The sequence below is a fragment of the Gopherus evgoodei genome, chromosome 8 (assembly GCF_007399415.2).
Source record: "Gopherus evgoodei ecotype Sinaloan lineage chromosome 8, rGopEvg1_v1.p, whole genome shotgun sequence".
Lineage (NCBI taxonomy): Eukaryota > Metazoa > Chordata > Testudines > Testudinidae > Gopherus > Gopherus evgoodei.
In genome coordinates, this window is record NC_044329.1 from 18,457,715 (window position 1) to 18,471,878 (window position 14,164).

The window sequence follows — 14,164 nt, forward strand, 5'->3', positions numbered from 1 at the left end:
TTGGTAGACAGGTGATTTAAAAACCCTTCCCAAACATGAAGACAAGCTCTGTGTGGCTCGAAAACTTGTCTCTCTCACTAACCGAAGTTGGTCTCATAAAAACTATTTACTTACCCACCTTGTCTCTCTGATTTTAAAAGTGACAGACTTCTAAATATTCAGGTTATTTATTTATGTTGGCGGAAGGTGAGGTTCTGCTCTCAGGGTACGTCTACACTACAGGATTATTCCGATTTTACATAAACCAGTTTTATAACACGGATTGTATAAAGTCGAGTGCACGCGGCCACACTAAGCACATTAATTCGGCGGTGTGCATCCATGGTCCGAGGCTAGCGTCGATTTCTGGAGCATTGCATTGTGGGTAGCTATTCCATAGCTATCCCATAGTTCCCGCAGTTTCCCCCACCCCTTAGAATTCTGGGTTGAGAGCCCAGTGGCTGATGGGGCAAAAATCATTGTCGCGGGTGGTTCTGGGTAAATGTTGTCAGTCATTCCTTCCTCTGGGAAAGCAACGGCAGACAATCATTTCGCGCCCTTTTTCCCTGGATTGCCCTGGCAGACGCCATAGCATGGCAATCATGGAGCCCGTTCAGCTTTTTTTTTTTCTTTAGTCACCGTATGTGTACTGGATGCCGCGGACAGAGGCGATACTCCAGCGCTACACAGCAGCATTCATTTGCTTTTGCATGATAGGAAAGATGGTTACCAGTCGTTCTATACCGTCTGCTGCCAGTGTAATTTGGCAATGAGATGACGGTTATCTGTCCTCCTGTGCTGTCTGCTGCTATCGTGGGTACCCCTGGCTGAGATCGGCCGGGGGCGCAAAAGCAAAACTGGGAATGACTCCCCAAGTCAATCCCTCTTTTATGGTTTCTAAAAATAGAGTCAGTCCTGCCTAGAATATGGGGCAAATGTACTAGAGAAGCAGTGTATCAGAGAGTACAGCTGCTCTGTGTCAGATCCCGCAGAAATGATGAGCTACATGCCATTCACGGGGGGTGCCCCTGCAACAACCCCATCCGTTGCTTCCCTTCTCCCCCAACCTTCCTGGGCTACCGTGGCAGTGTCTCCCCCATTTGTGTCATGAAGTAATAAAGAATGCAGGAATAAGAAACACTGAGTTTTTAGTGACATAAAATGAGGGGGAGGCAGCCCCTCCTGGTGTTATGATAGTCCAGGCAGCACAGAATCTTTTCTTTTCACATGAAAGGGAGGGGGCTGATTGAAGCTCAGCCCCCAGTTGCTATGATGAAGACAGTTACCAGCCGCTCTGTACCATCTACTGGGAATGACCGGGAGTCATTCCTATTTTCACCCAGGCGCCCCCGGCCAGCCTCACCTGAAGCCAGCCAGGAGCACTCACGGGTTGATAAGAACGGTTACCAGTCCTACTGCACTGTCTGCCACCGGGGAGGGGAGAGGAGCGGATACTTCTCTTCACTGCTGCAGCGTCACGTCTACCAGCAGCATTCAGCAGACATAGGGTGACACTGAAAGAAGTCAAGAAATGATTTCTTTCCCTTTTCTTTCATGTGGGGGGGGGAGTAAATTGACGAGCTATTCCCTGAACCACGCCGGACAATGTGTTTGAACCTACAGGCATTGGGAGCTCAGCCAAGAATGCAAATACTTTTTGGAGACTGCTGGGGACTATGGGATAGCTGGAGTCCTCAGTACCCCGTCCCCCCTCCCTCCATGAGTGTCCATTTGAGTCTCTGGCTTCCCATTACGCTTGTCACGCAGCACTGTGTAGCCTGTAGATTTTTTTTTCAAACGCTTTGGCATTTCGTCTTCTGTAACGGAGCTTTGATAGAACAGATTTGTCTCCCCACACAGCAATCAGAATCAGTATCTCCCGTACGGTCCATGCTGGAGCTCTTTTTGGATTTGGGACTGCATTGCCACTCGTGCTGATCAGAGCTCCACATTGGGCAAACAGGAAATGAAAATCAAAATTTCGTGGGGCTTTTCCTGTTTACCTGGCCACTGCATCCGAGCTGAGACTGCTGTCAAGAGCGGTCACAGCGGTGCACTGTGGGATACCACCTGGAGGCCAATACCGTCGATTTGCGGCCACACTAACCCTAATCCGATATGGTAACACCAATTTTAGTGCTACTCCTCTCGTCGGGGAGGAGTACAGAAACCGATTTAAAGAGTCCTTTATATCAATATAAAGGGCCTCGTAGTGTGGACAGGTACAGCATTAAATCGGTTTAACGCTGCTAAAATCGGTTTAAACACGTAGTGTAGACCAGGCCTCAGTGACACCAGCATCAATCTAGAGTAACTTCATGGAAATCCTTGTAATGCAATGGATTACACCATTAACTGTGAGCAGAATCTGGTTCACCATGGTAATCATTTAAAAAAAAATCAATACACAATGTAGCCACTTAATTTAGGTAGTCATCTGGCCAATGGCTACCAAACCTCCTTATCTGAGCTGAGATAATGGAGTTATTACCTGTTTTAAGTGTAAGAAAATAATGCAGCATCTCAGATACCACTGAGTAATAATTGTAATGTTCACTTCTTAGCAACACCTACTGCAGTCAACTTTGTGTGTATAATAGTACTTACCTGTGAAGTAATCTATGATACTGAAAATGAGTCAGATATCTGAAACCATTATTTTGTTTAATAATTACATTGGATTAACTTGGATGTGTGAGGGCAGCTCCCACTCAGCCGGTATTTGCTGCTAGTCACCATGTGAAAATCAAAAGTAAGTCTATGAATTTTAGTGGAGTTTACTCCAGAATTACACCTGTGTTACCAAGATCAGAATTGAGCCCATGACTGCAACAGGAAACTAGCCTGCAAGTGAGGGCAAAATCTGGCCCCGTGAAATTAGCAACACTGAAGTTCCCTTTTGTAATGCACGCTAAACCTAACCTTTTATTTACAACAAAGAAAATATCTAGTCAGATGGCAGCACTAGTTCTTTGGGGCCAAATCCTGAGAGGTGCTGACCATACTGCATCAATGGCACACCTCTGTGCATTTGGTCCTTGATTTTTATTTTGTAATTCCAAAAGGCACATTCTGTGCTGTCAGCAGCAGAAATAAACAGGCCGATGCAGCCTGGGGATTCATATTTTGCAGACAGAATACGCATCAAAGACTATTTTCATGGCAGACTTACAATTTCACGCTCTTTCTGACTTTGTCTTATTGAGCCTTTCTCATGAAGTGAGAAAAGACACCTTTCCGTGTGAAGATAAACTTGCTATCTAATTACCAGTCCATGTTGCCTATAATACTGCCGGTTTCATCTGCTTTCCCTAGACATTTCCATCCCCTCTAAACATTACATTTACACTAATACTATTTCTTCTGTCATTTATTACTTTGGATTTTTTCATGTAATCAAATGCAAGGACAGAGACGTCCTAACACATCAAATATTCTTAGGTTTGTCAGGGAGCAGAGATCCTGTGCTGAATAAAACTATGCTGGGCTGTCCCAGGAGGACATGGGTCACACTGTGGGAGGAGTGAGATGTTCAGCAGGCTTAGGAATTCTACTAAGGGGACAGCTACCGTGAAACTCACCTCATACAGGCCACTGCAAACTCCATCAACTGAAGGTGGCTTTACTGGGCCCATTCTTTTGAGGTGTGGTGCTTTAGCAAGAAATTGATGAGAGTCATGACTGAGGGCCTCTGAGGAGCTGGATGCTGGAGCGGAGGCTGCTCAGCCCTTGGCAGGATCAGGAGCTGAGTATGGAGTGCAAAACTGTACACGGCAACCTGAGAATGCACAAAAGGACAAAACCCTCTTCTCTGAAGAGCTGGCAAACCAAAGGGTGCCAAGCAGTGAGCAGACCAGAACAAGGCAGTGAGCAAAGTGTCCAGGGCCAGATTCCAACATTTTTGATGTCACAGTGTCTCCCAGTGGAGCACGGGTGGGCTCTCATCATTAAATAGAAGAGAAAAATCCCTCTGCTGACTTACAAAATGGATAAAACAAAAACAAAAAAAGAAATAGGAGAAAGAGGGTGAAGCCAGGATATCAGTACCTGCCTCTCAATTTACAACATGCTATCAAATACTCAGACATAAGGTAACAATTTCCTAACATTTAATTTTTCATATTATGTTTAAAATAAAGGAACCAGGAAATCTAAATGTCCACTCCTGGCTCTGCCACTGACACACTCTGTGCTGTTGGGCAAGTCAATGAGCTCTCTGCCTCCCCCCATCTATAAAATAGGGATAATGATTCCTACCTGCCTCACCTGGGTGCTAGGTGAATTAAGTTCACGTCATGCTCTGAAGATGCATTATGGATAGGGGCTGGAGGAAATTCAGATTTAGATCAATTTTAATAGAACTTGTTCTCATTTCAAACTGGCCACCTGAGTCTGGATGATAGATGAGTGTCTTTTGATATGCTCTTTACTCTCTATCAGATGGTAGCCACAGTAGCGGTGCACATAATAAAGATGGTAAAGCCGATGCCGCCGAGCAGAAGAGGGAGTATGTTTGCTTTAATGAATGTGCTTAGCGCTTCTTAACAGACCAGCCAGCAGGAGTCCTGTTGAGCTTTTCAATTACCATTTCACTATAGGGAAGACTCCTGGCACACCAAATTGCTCCAGCACCAGCACACAGGCAGGTATTCAGAGCATACCCACAGCTAATGGAGTCAGAACCGGCTGGGGAAGAAGAAAAAAAAAAAGCAATATTTCATTGTTTGCCAAGATTCAGCCTCCTGCAATACAGCCTAATGCTCCATCGCAGCAACAGTATAACATGCTGCGGGTGGTGGGGACGAGGATGGGTGTGCGGTAGAAAGGCTAGGCAGGCAGATTGGCAAACTGCTCGCATGCCCTAACTCCTGCTTTTAGTCTGGGTTCTCTGAGGTGCGCTCTGAACACAGTGGAAAGGATTATTTTCTTTATGCCATCGCTGTGTTACACCTACACAGAAACATGAACCCCAACAGGGAACTGCACTGGAACCGTGCTTGGGAAAATGTGTCTCACACACGGAATGAAGCTACTATCCCCACTCCCTTTGGGCAAGGTACCACTACCACCACTATCCTAGATGGCTCCACCTGCGTGAATGCTTCTAGTGAGTGAGGTTTAATACAGTTAGAGTGCCAACCATGCTCTGGACAGGACCTTTACCACTGAGCATCCTTCAGACTCTGAGGTTATCTTCTTTAGCTCTAAGACTTCCATGCCAGCCCCAGAACTAGACTGCTGGTGCTCTCAGGCAGGTGCACAATGGTTGGGAGAGGGAACCCTTTCTACGCTGCACACGCCTGCTGGAGGCAGCCTGCATCATGCTGGTGTTTGTGCTCTCTGGGAGCGATCCTGTATTATGGAAGCCAATGGGAGCGTTGCCAGGGCCTCTAAGCATACGGGGGCAGCCAGGCTAGTGCAGTTAAAGGTGCCCAATACATCAAACAGAGGAGGAATGGGCAGTTAGGGCACGCTCCTGGCACTGCTCCCTTATGCCTCCCTTCCTCTCTGCAGCACTGGGGGAGCTCATGCTACTCCACATTAAAGTGTGTCATAGTTACCATCTGTCTACCCCAGGCAGAATGCCTTAAGCAATTACTGCTTGGCACTATGCTTCCCTTCCCTCACCCCCTACAGCGCTCGAATGCCTCTCAAACGTCAGTCGAGCCCCTGAGGTGCCTTGAAGAGAAGCTTTCACTAAGAGCTGCTCACCCTCACGCATTTTCAAAGGTTTCTTCCCTTTTGGTTCACTGTTCTTTGACCCTCATGTTTCCTCTCCCTTTGTTGCTGCTGCTGCTTTGACTTTATGCGCTATCGAAGTCTTATTTACATCCGCTGGATAGTTCTACTGCTCAGCATCTGCCTTCATCTCACATATGGGGTAACGTCCCTCCCCCATGTAATTTACACAGTCTCCCTGAAGACAGTTAGCAGGATTTGGCCCATAAACACTGCTCTTAATCAATGTCACCCCACATACACTTTTTCTGCTCAATGCGTTCCCCCCCGTGCCTAAAGAATTCTCCTGCTCAATGGTCTGTTCCACTTAGAGACTGTATCTATTTCCCCACATCTCCTGTTTTGTCCCTCTCAACATTGCATCATGCAGGCCTGAAGTTCTCGCAGCCTTAACTGGAGCTGGCCAGAAAGTAAAATACATCCTGATTCATGAATAAAAGCATCAAGTTTGGTTTGCTGGCATTCATGGGGTCATGTGATTTTTGGCAACTGTCAGGTATTTGTGACACTGTCTGCGAATGCCAAAAACGCCATCAATCTTAGTGTGGGAACATTCATTCATTCCAAAATTCTTACCAAAAAAGTGCCATATTAGTTTTCCCTGGGTTTAAAAAAAAAATTTCAGTCATCCAATCAGAGAACAGCAGCAGTACCATGTGACTTAAGCGACCAATCACACAATAGAGACAAACTTCTCACAGGCCAAAATGTATTTGTCATAATTACTCAGAAAATACTTCTGAATAAAAAAAAAAATCAGTGTCATGGCGATCAGGATCAGTTTGCAAACTATACACTACTTAACAGAGGTTATATTCATAGCAAGTATTATTAAAACAAAACAAAAATATTTCAAACCATTCAGAATCTCTCATTTCCTGTGCACTCTAGCATAATATTTTTTAGCTCAGAGTTCTTCTTTAATTATTATAGTTATAGATTATTTTTACTGTATGGTTCTTCAAGTTATGAAATGTGAGAAGTTTACAGTTACTTGGGCTAGAAAATAGACCATTTTTATTATTTGAGGGTAAAGATCTGGAATTCTCAATCTCAGCTTTATGGACTGCTTAGAATTTCATTCCCCTAAAGGGCAGGATTCTTTCAAATGATCTCGCTCATATATTTTCCCATCTCAGAAGAGCCACTGGTCATTTTAAACCCATCCACCAGATTTATAGTGTTTCTCTCTTCTGATAATCAGGGAGAATTATGCAAAGGCACATTTGTGTTATCAAACACAAATTCACAGCAATCTAATTCCATTTGATAAATCTCCCTGGCACATTGTTTTTACGTATGCCTAGACAGAGATACCGACAGTGTAATTGCTGTGAAAAAACAGATGAAGAGGAGAAAATTCTGGAAGGTCAATTCTGGTCATCAGTTCTTCAAGCCAAATTTACAAATATTAAAATAGATGGATATTGAGTTTGCACTGGACAAGAAAGAATCCAGCTCATGAGGGGGAAAGGTGGTGAGCAAAGAGGCAAAATAACCTTTTTTCTTTTCAGCAGCCAGAAGAGTCAAACGGCCAGAGATCTAACTAACCCCTACATGCTGCTTCCATGGTCTACTCTTGGTTCAATAAAGGATTAAGACTGGAAGGACGATATTACAATTTTTATTTTACAAAATTAATTCAGCTGCTAAAAACACACAAACAACCAGAACCACTCAACTCTCAAACTACAAGCATGGATTGTGGTGTCCTGGTCGAATTCTCAAACATCTTCTACCTACTGATACCTGAATCCCACCCTTGTGGATTCAACTGTAAATAACACTCCTCTTTATTCCTGAGGTAACAGCTAAACAAGCAAGCAGCTAAGAATGCCGCCACACCTCCTTTCCTCCAATCACATCTCTTTGCAAAGTGGCTGTTCCACACCAGAAAATCTGGCCCTGATTTTTTTCCTTTATAAACCAACAGTATTTAATGAGCAACAAAAAATAAGTAAACCCTAAAGAGTGCACTCCATAAGACAAAAACACAATCCAGATGGTTGGGAGTGGGTTAATAGTAGAGTAATGGACTGTCCTCCTTGAGACTGTATATGTCAGTGCGAGTCTGATACCATCCCACCAGGGCAGAGGTGGGCAAACTACGGCCCATGGGCCACATCCAGCCTGCGGGACCCTCCTGCTCGGCCCCTGAGCTCTTGGCCCAGGAAGCTGGCCCCCTGTCCCTCCCCCGCAGCCTCAGCTCGCCGCGCCGCTGGCGCAATGCTCTGGGTGGTGGGGCTCTTGCAGAGCCTGACCTGACCCGATGCTCTGTGTTGTGCAGTGGTGTGGCTGGCTCCAGCCGGGCGGCACGGCTGCTTGTCCTGGTGCTCTGGGCAGCGCGGCTGTAGTGCTGCCAGCCACCGGTGCTCCAGGCAGTGCGGTAAGGGGACAGGGAGCAGGGGGACGGGGGTAGAAGGCAGGAGTTCGGGATGGTGGTCAGGGAGCGGGGCGGTCGATAGGGGGCAGGGCGGTCAGAAGGCAGGGAACAGGGGGATTGAATGGGGGCAGGGGTTCCGGGGGCGGTCAGAGGACAGGGAGGGGTGAATGGGTCAGGGGTCCCGGTGGGGGGGCATCAGAGAACAAGGGGGGTTGGATGGGGTAGGAGTCCCAGGAGGCCGTCAAGGGGCCAGAAGCAGGGACGGGGGTGGATAGGGGGCAGGGGCCAGGCCACACCTGGCTGTTTGGGGAAGCAAAGCCAGCCCTAACCGGCCCTCCATACAATTTCAGAAACCCGTGTGGTTCTCAGGCCAAAAAGTTTGCCTGCCCCGGCACTAGGCTTAAAGAAACAAGACCACCTAAGATTGCATTTTGAGCTCAGTTGAGCATGCAAATACTGCACACTGAACTGTTTTAGAGCAATATAGGTAACCAGCGCAAATGGGGAAATCTTTTTTTTGCAATTATTTTTTTTTGCAGTGGTTTGACAATGATCTGATCATTTGAAATTGATTAGTTCTGCCACATGCATTTTATAGCACTTCATTATTTTTAAAAAGCCAAATGGTTCAAATTACCCTGTTTGTCATTTAAATGATAATGTTTTTGAGACTGTAAAAAGAAATACAAATCTCTGTGCTGTGGATACCAAAGACAAATCCTCAGTGCTAGCAGCATAACAATTTTTATTCACAGCATCATTTTTTCTGTCTCCACATTAAACTGCAGATGCTAGAAGCTGCATACAAAGCTGTGCATGGTATGAGGAATAAAGTATAAATTCTCCATGAAACTGTCCCCAGAAAACAAGGAATTTGCATGCTTTTGCAAGAAGGAAGTGTTGTTATATATGAGATTTTACGACAGATTTTGTTGAGATTAAAAGAATGAAATGATTGATTGGTCTTATTCAGAGATGGCTTCATAACAACAACAAAACACCAGGAGAGTAAATGCATGTGCTGACCACAGCCGTGTACCAACTTTGACTTTGAGATTAACTAATCGTAAAGGGTCTATTTTCCCATCATTTTGGATGGATATATGGGTGCAACTTTCATTAATTTTTTTATGGGGTTTTATTTTAGTGCTCCTGAAAATAAATGCTGTGTTGAGAGCCCTGGAGACTGAACTCTGTTTTCCACAGAAGAGGGAAAGCACAGATGAATGCAGTTCTTGTGTTCTCCGAACCTCAACCCAAAGTGGAGGGATCCCCTCAAAGGATGCAGTGGGAGTTCCACCCATATTCAGACCCTGTTCTCTCTTCTGAGATTGCTACCAAGCATGCAGACTGTGATGGAGTTTTGTGCTGCAGAAACTCGGCCTTTAGGGACTGCATCAAGACCACTCAACTATGATCACAAGCTACAAATCACTAATTGCCATCAGATAGAAATGATGTTCTCTCATTATTATACTAGAGAAGACTACAGAGACCTCAGGCAACAGGCTCCTTATCATATTAATATCCCCTGACCACCAGCTGCTAAGAGCCCAGCCACTGTTAAAACATACTGAGCCAAGTTCAAAGGCAGAGATACAAAAATGTGTGTAGGTTGCTTACAAGGATTAAGTCCAACTTGAGATCCAAGGTATAGAACATGCAAGATGAGCCAGGTTTAAGCCTTGGGCACAGTGAGAGTGGGGGAAGAGGAAAGAATTTATGTAGGGCAGGGAGCAGTTACAACCATCTGACAGGCATGTGAGGAAAGAAGTTTAAACAACTGCTCATACAAAAGGAGACTGCAATGCCGTCTGGAATGCCTAGGTGAGATTCTCAGGGACAAATTCACTCCTCCCTAGGCCACCAGGGGTGGAGAGCGCTTGCAGAGGCACTGGAGGCAGTTATCATGAGCAACAGCAATCCCTATGCTCAGCTGAATGCAACACCAAAGATTCTTCTAAGGGAACCCCATCTAATCCTCAGCAGAATCATGGTGGCCTGGATGAGGGGACTTGAGTGAAGAATGCAGTATAAGTCCACAGACAGAGGATGAGAGGCTGAAGTGCTCTGTTAAGGAGAGAACGAGAAGACATGGCGATGGCTGCGCAGGAATGCCCTAACAACAGTACAATAAATTGAAGAGAGGCTTTTCTTCAAGTAAAGATTCAAGTGAAACAGAAATGTGCAAGTCACCTCCCCTGCTGGCAGGGGAATATCCATCTCACTGTGACAGAGCAGCCAATAGTCCCGTTTTATTTTAAATCTATTTCTTGTTCACCCATCTCACACGTCTCTCTAGATTAGCCAGACTTGTATTCTCATTAATCGAACATACTTCTGATTTCTTCCATGGGCCCCAGAGGATTTCACTAGCAAAAGGGAAGCTTTCTGGCATAAATTAAATGTAGGAAAGGAGATCACATTCCTTCTAGAACAGAAAAACCAAACTGCAGCATCAAGCAGAATGAAACGAAAAGGTTCCCTCTTTGTACAGCCATGTGGACAGCTGGTTTGTTAGAGAGACGTCCTGCTCTGGAGAATAACATTGTGAGTAAGGATATAATAAGAATCATCCTAATTTACCCACGCCATGCTAACTTTCAGTAGCACCATGCTGCACTCTTTTTCTGAGGCAGAACCTGGAATGAGAGATCTGGTCCAGAGAAAATAAGAAACAACCATGGCCCATCATTTGTAAGGACACTTAATAGGTGTAATAAAAGAATACCCCTCAGAAGGAATGCTGCAACCCGCAAGTCCTTTCGTTTGATGCAATGATGCCTTTGCTGTTACTGCTCTTAGATTAGCCATTCACATACAGCTTAGACGGTTAGTAAATGGCAGGGAAATAAATGACTCAAATTATGACTACAGATGACTCAAAATTATACCAATGGACACATCTCTATCGTCCCTCAGGATGGCAGACTCTAGTCCCCTCTGCCTTGATCTTGGACAAAATCCTGTTTAAAAAGGGGAACTGAAGACTTTTTAATAAAGGTTCCACACTGCTAGCTAACCTTAGAGATGTCTTATTTTTTTGGTATCATATAGAAAATTGAGGTAGTGATTTATACGTTTCAAGCCTTTTTGACATGTGCTGTATCTTGGGTTTCTTCAAGGCTCAGAAACTAATCGGAAGCTTATCTTTCCCTTTGTGCAATGGCAAGCTGTCAGCTTCCACGACCCTTCAAACAATTTAATAAATGATACCAAGGTTTCACCTCAGAGACAGAATGTCTTGATATTCCAGGTGTTCAGTCAGGACCAGCCCCTACACGCAGCACATGCTGAAGTGAGACTGATGGCTACGCTCGCTGAGTTGATAGGACTCCATTTATTTTATTAAATTAAAAATGCCCAGTATCCATCAGGATGGCCCCTTATTTCCACAGAGCACCATTGTGGCAGCTAAGATGCAACTGTTCAGGAGTATCTTCCTTCTGGCTAGCGAAAGCTGAGTGAATTATGAAGATGACCCACCCCATCTTCTAGTCACTAGCAGGCTCCACTCCACAGCCAAGTTTCAAATAGGCAATTGTGAGCCAGTAGAACAAGTGCCTGCTCATGCCAAGGCCCCAGGCATCAATGACCACGGATAAATGCGTAGCTGGAAACCAGTGTGGCTTACCTGTGGGTTAGCATAGTTGAAAAGGATATTAGTGATATAAGAATGTGTTTAGCGTTTAGATTTTATGGAATGCTTGTACAATGCTGAAAGTATTATATTTGTACCCCGTGCTACAAGGTAGTACTTACGAGTCGGCTCTATAACTGTATTAATGTTTGTTCTGAAGCAGTGTAACTCATCGAACAGGAAAAAAGCTTTTGCGACTGCAAAATGCCGGATTCCTGCAGAAGGTGTTATCTCCTGCCCATCAGGAAGGACTACTGAATCCAAATGGGCCACTGTGGAATAAAAACTTTGTTGATTGCTCCCCACACCGACCCATGAAGATGCTAGGTGCAACAGCGCGCATCCCATCATCTTGGACTCCAGGGATGTGGGGATAAAAATTTCTGACCAGAAGGAATTAGGGTCTCCTTATGCTTTCTGGACTCTAAGGGGCAAAGATTTCTAAACACAAGTAAGAGACCCCTAAGCTGCTTGGCTTGGGTTAGCTCCAAAGGACATAAAAGAAGCTTCTATCATCTTTTGAACTTAAGATTGTATTTTATTTCTGTGCATGCCTACCTTATTTTAACCTTGGAAAAAGAAAGGAGAGTTATTCATTACTTAATAAACAGTTAGTATGTTACAGGATTGGTTACCAGCATTGCCCTTGGTGCAAGATACAAGTTTCAAATTGACCTGGGGTAAGTGATTGGTCCTTTGGGACTGGGGGTAATCTGAATATTTTGTGTTCATTAGTGTAAAGTGACCATATATCACAGAGTCAAGCTTGCCAGGGTGGCAAAATAGATTGGATTGTCCTAGGGGACTATCTGTGACTCCTTGCTAAGGCTGTCTAGTGCCTGAGGAGCTTACACTTGTTACTCAGTTGGTGAATTCAAAGTATAGAATTCACACCCGGTGTGGAGTCTGTGCCCTGCTTCTTAACAGTCTGCCGTGAGGTTAGTATGATCACTTGAGAGTCACTCCAGACAGTGTAACATCAATATCTTACCATAACTCCATTGCTTCCTTCCTTCGGGATCCATTTCCTAATAGACACCTCTCTCGCATCTTCAGGGTTACTTTATGCTTTTTTCCTCCCTTAAGCCTTTATTGATGCGCTACGATTTAGAAGATGGTTCTCATCCAGGACTGGATGAGGTGGTACAAACCAATAAATCAATTTTATCCAAGATATTACTTTTTGGATATGATCTGAGATCATGTCTCACTGGTTGCAAGCAGGCCAGCAGATATTCTGAAACAAAAGATTGTTCATTTGTTCCTATTGCTCCCTTCATTTCATTTAAAATCCATGCCTAGATTCTGATTTTTAGACCAGAAGGGAGCACTGTGCTCCACTAGTCTGGCCTCCTGTAAAATACAGGCCCTGGGAAGTCACTCAGAAACTCCTGCACTAAACTCAATAACTTGTGGTAGGATAGCTTTCTTTGCATGGCTGTCCCACTGAAGGGGAAGTGACCTTGTGTTATCTATCCTTGAAATGACGGGCTGATTCCTCCTTTAGAAGTCCAAAAGTCACTTGCACTTCTTCTAAACCTCTAATTGCGGTCCAGCACTCACTTGGATTATTAGATATCCATGTGCAAGACTTGTTTGGATTTTCTGCCAAATCAGCCAACAGGTCACAATACTATAAGTAAGGTAATAAGATTGGGGTTCTGGGCTACAGTTGAACAAAGATGAACATAGCTTGGATATTATGGGGGGAAAGGCTTTTAATGGTTTGGTCTATAGGAGAATGAAAGAGTTTGCTGAATGAAGCCATTGTGGAACACTCAGCATTATCTCTGTAGAAGTGGTCAGCAAGGGGAATGTCTTACAACCCCAAAGTGAAGGGAAACTGAACTGTATCTTGCAAATGTAAAGAGGTGGATAAAAAGTAAGATCACAATTGTAGTGCATTCAGCCCCATCAAAACCCACACAAACTTAGAGCTCATCAAAATTTTTCTAACTTTGATTTTTCAATAGGGAAACAATTGATTTTTTTCAGACGAATATTCATAAATTCATCCTATTTTTCCACCAGCTATAGAACTTGTTGAAAATGTTCAAAATTAGAAAATTTTGTGAGAACGGAAATTGAAGTTTTATGGAAAATGTCCCCATTTTTCACCCAGCTGTCTGCAGTTAAACTATCAGCATGAAACTTTGCATAAACATTACCATTACAAACCCTCTTGCTTGGAGCAGGCCAAGGAAGATGGTACTAGAGCCTCTATGTTAGCCTTTGGGTTTGTCTACACAGCACCGTAGACTGGTCTTTGTGGTGTGAACTGCAAAACGCGCTAATGTGTAATGCTCTAACTGCTCTGTATAGACCCTGCTGTTGCAAACTAAAAGAACCTAGTTCCTGTTGATGCAGTACAGTTTCATATGTTTCATTTCCTCATATGCCATATGCTACCTCATGGGTCATGC

At 44.4% G+C, this 14,164-nt stretch overlaps 1 protein-coding gene across 3 annotated transcripts in view; it reads right to left on the reverse strand.

The window, feature by feature from the left end:
- The window catches only part of PPP2R2B (protein phosphatase 2 regulatory subunit Bbeta), a 330,603-nt gene that overhangs the window by 38,211 nt on the left and 278,228 nt on the right, over positions 1-14,164 (reverse strand). The gene's annotated exons all lie outside the window — the stretch shown is intronic.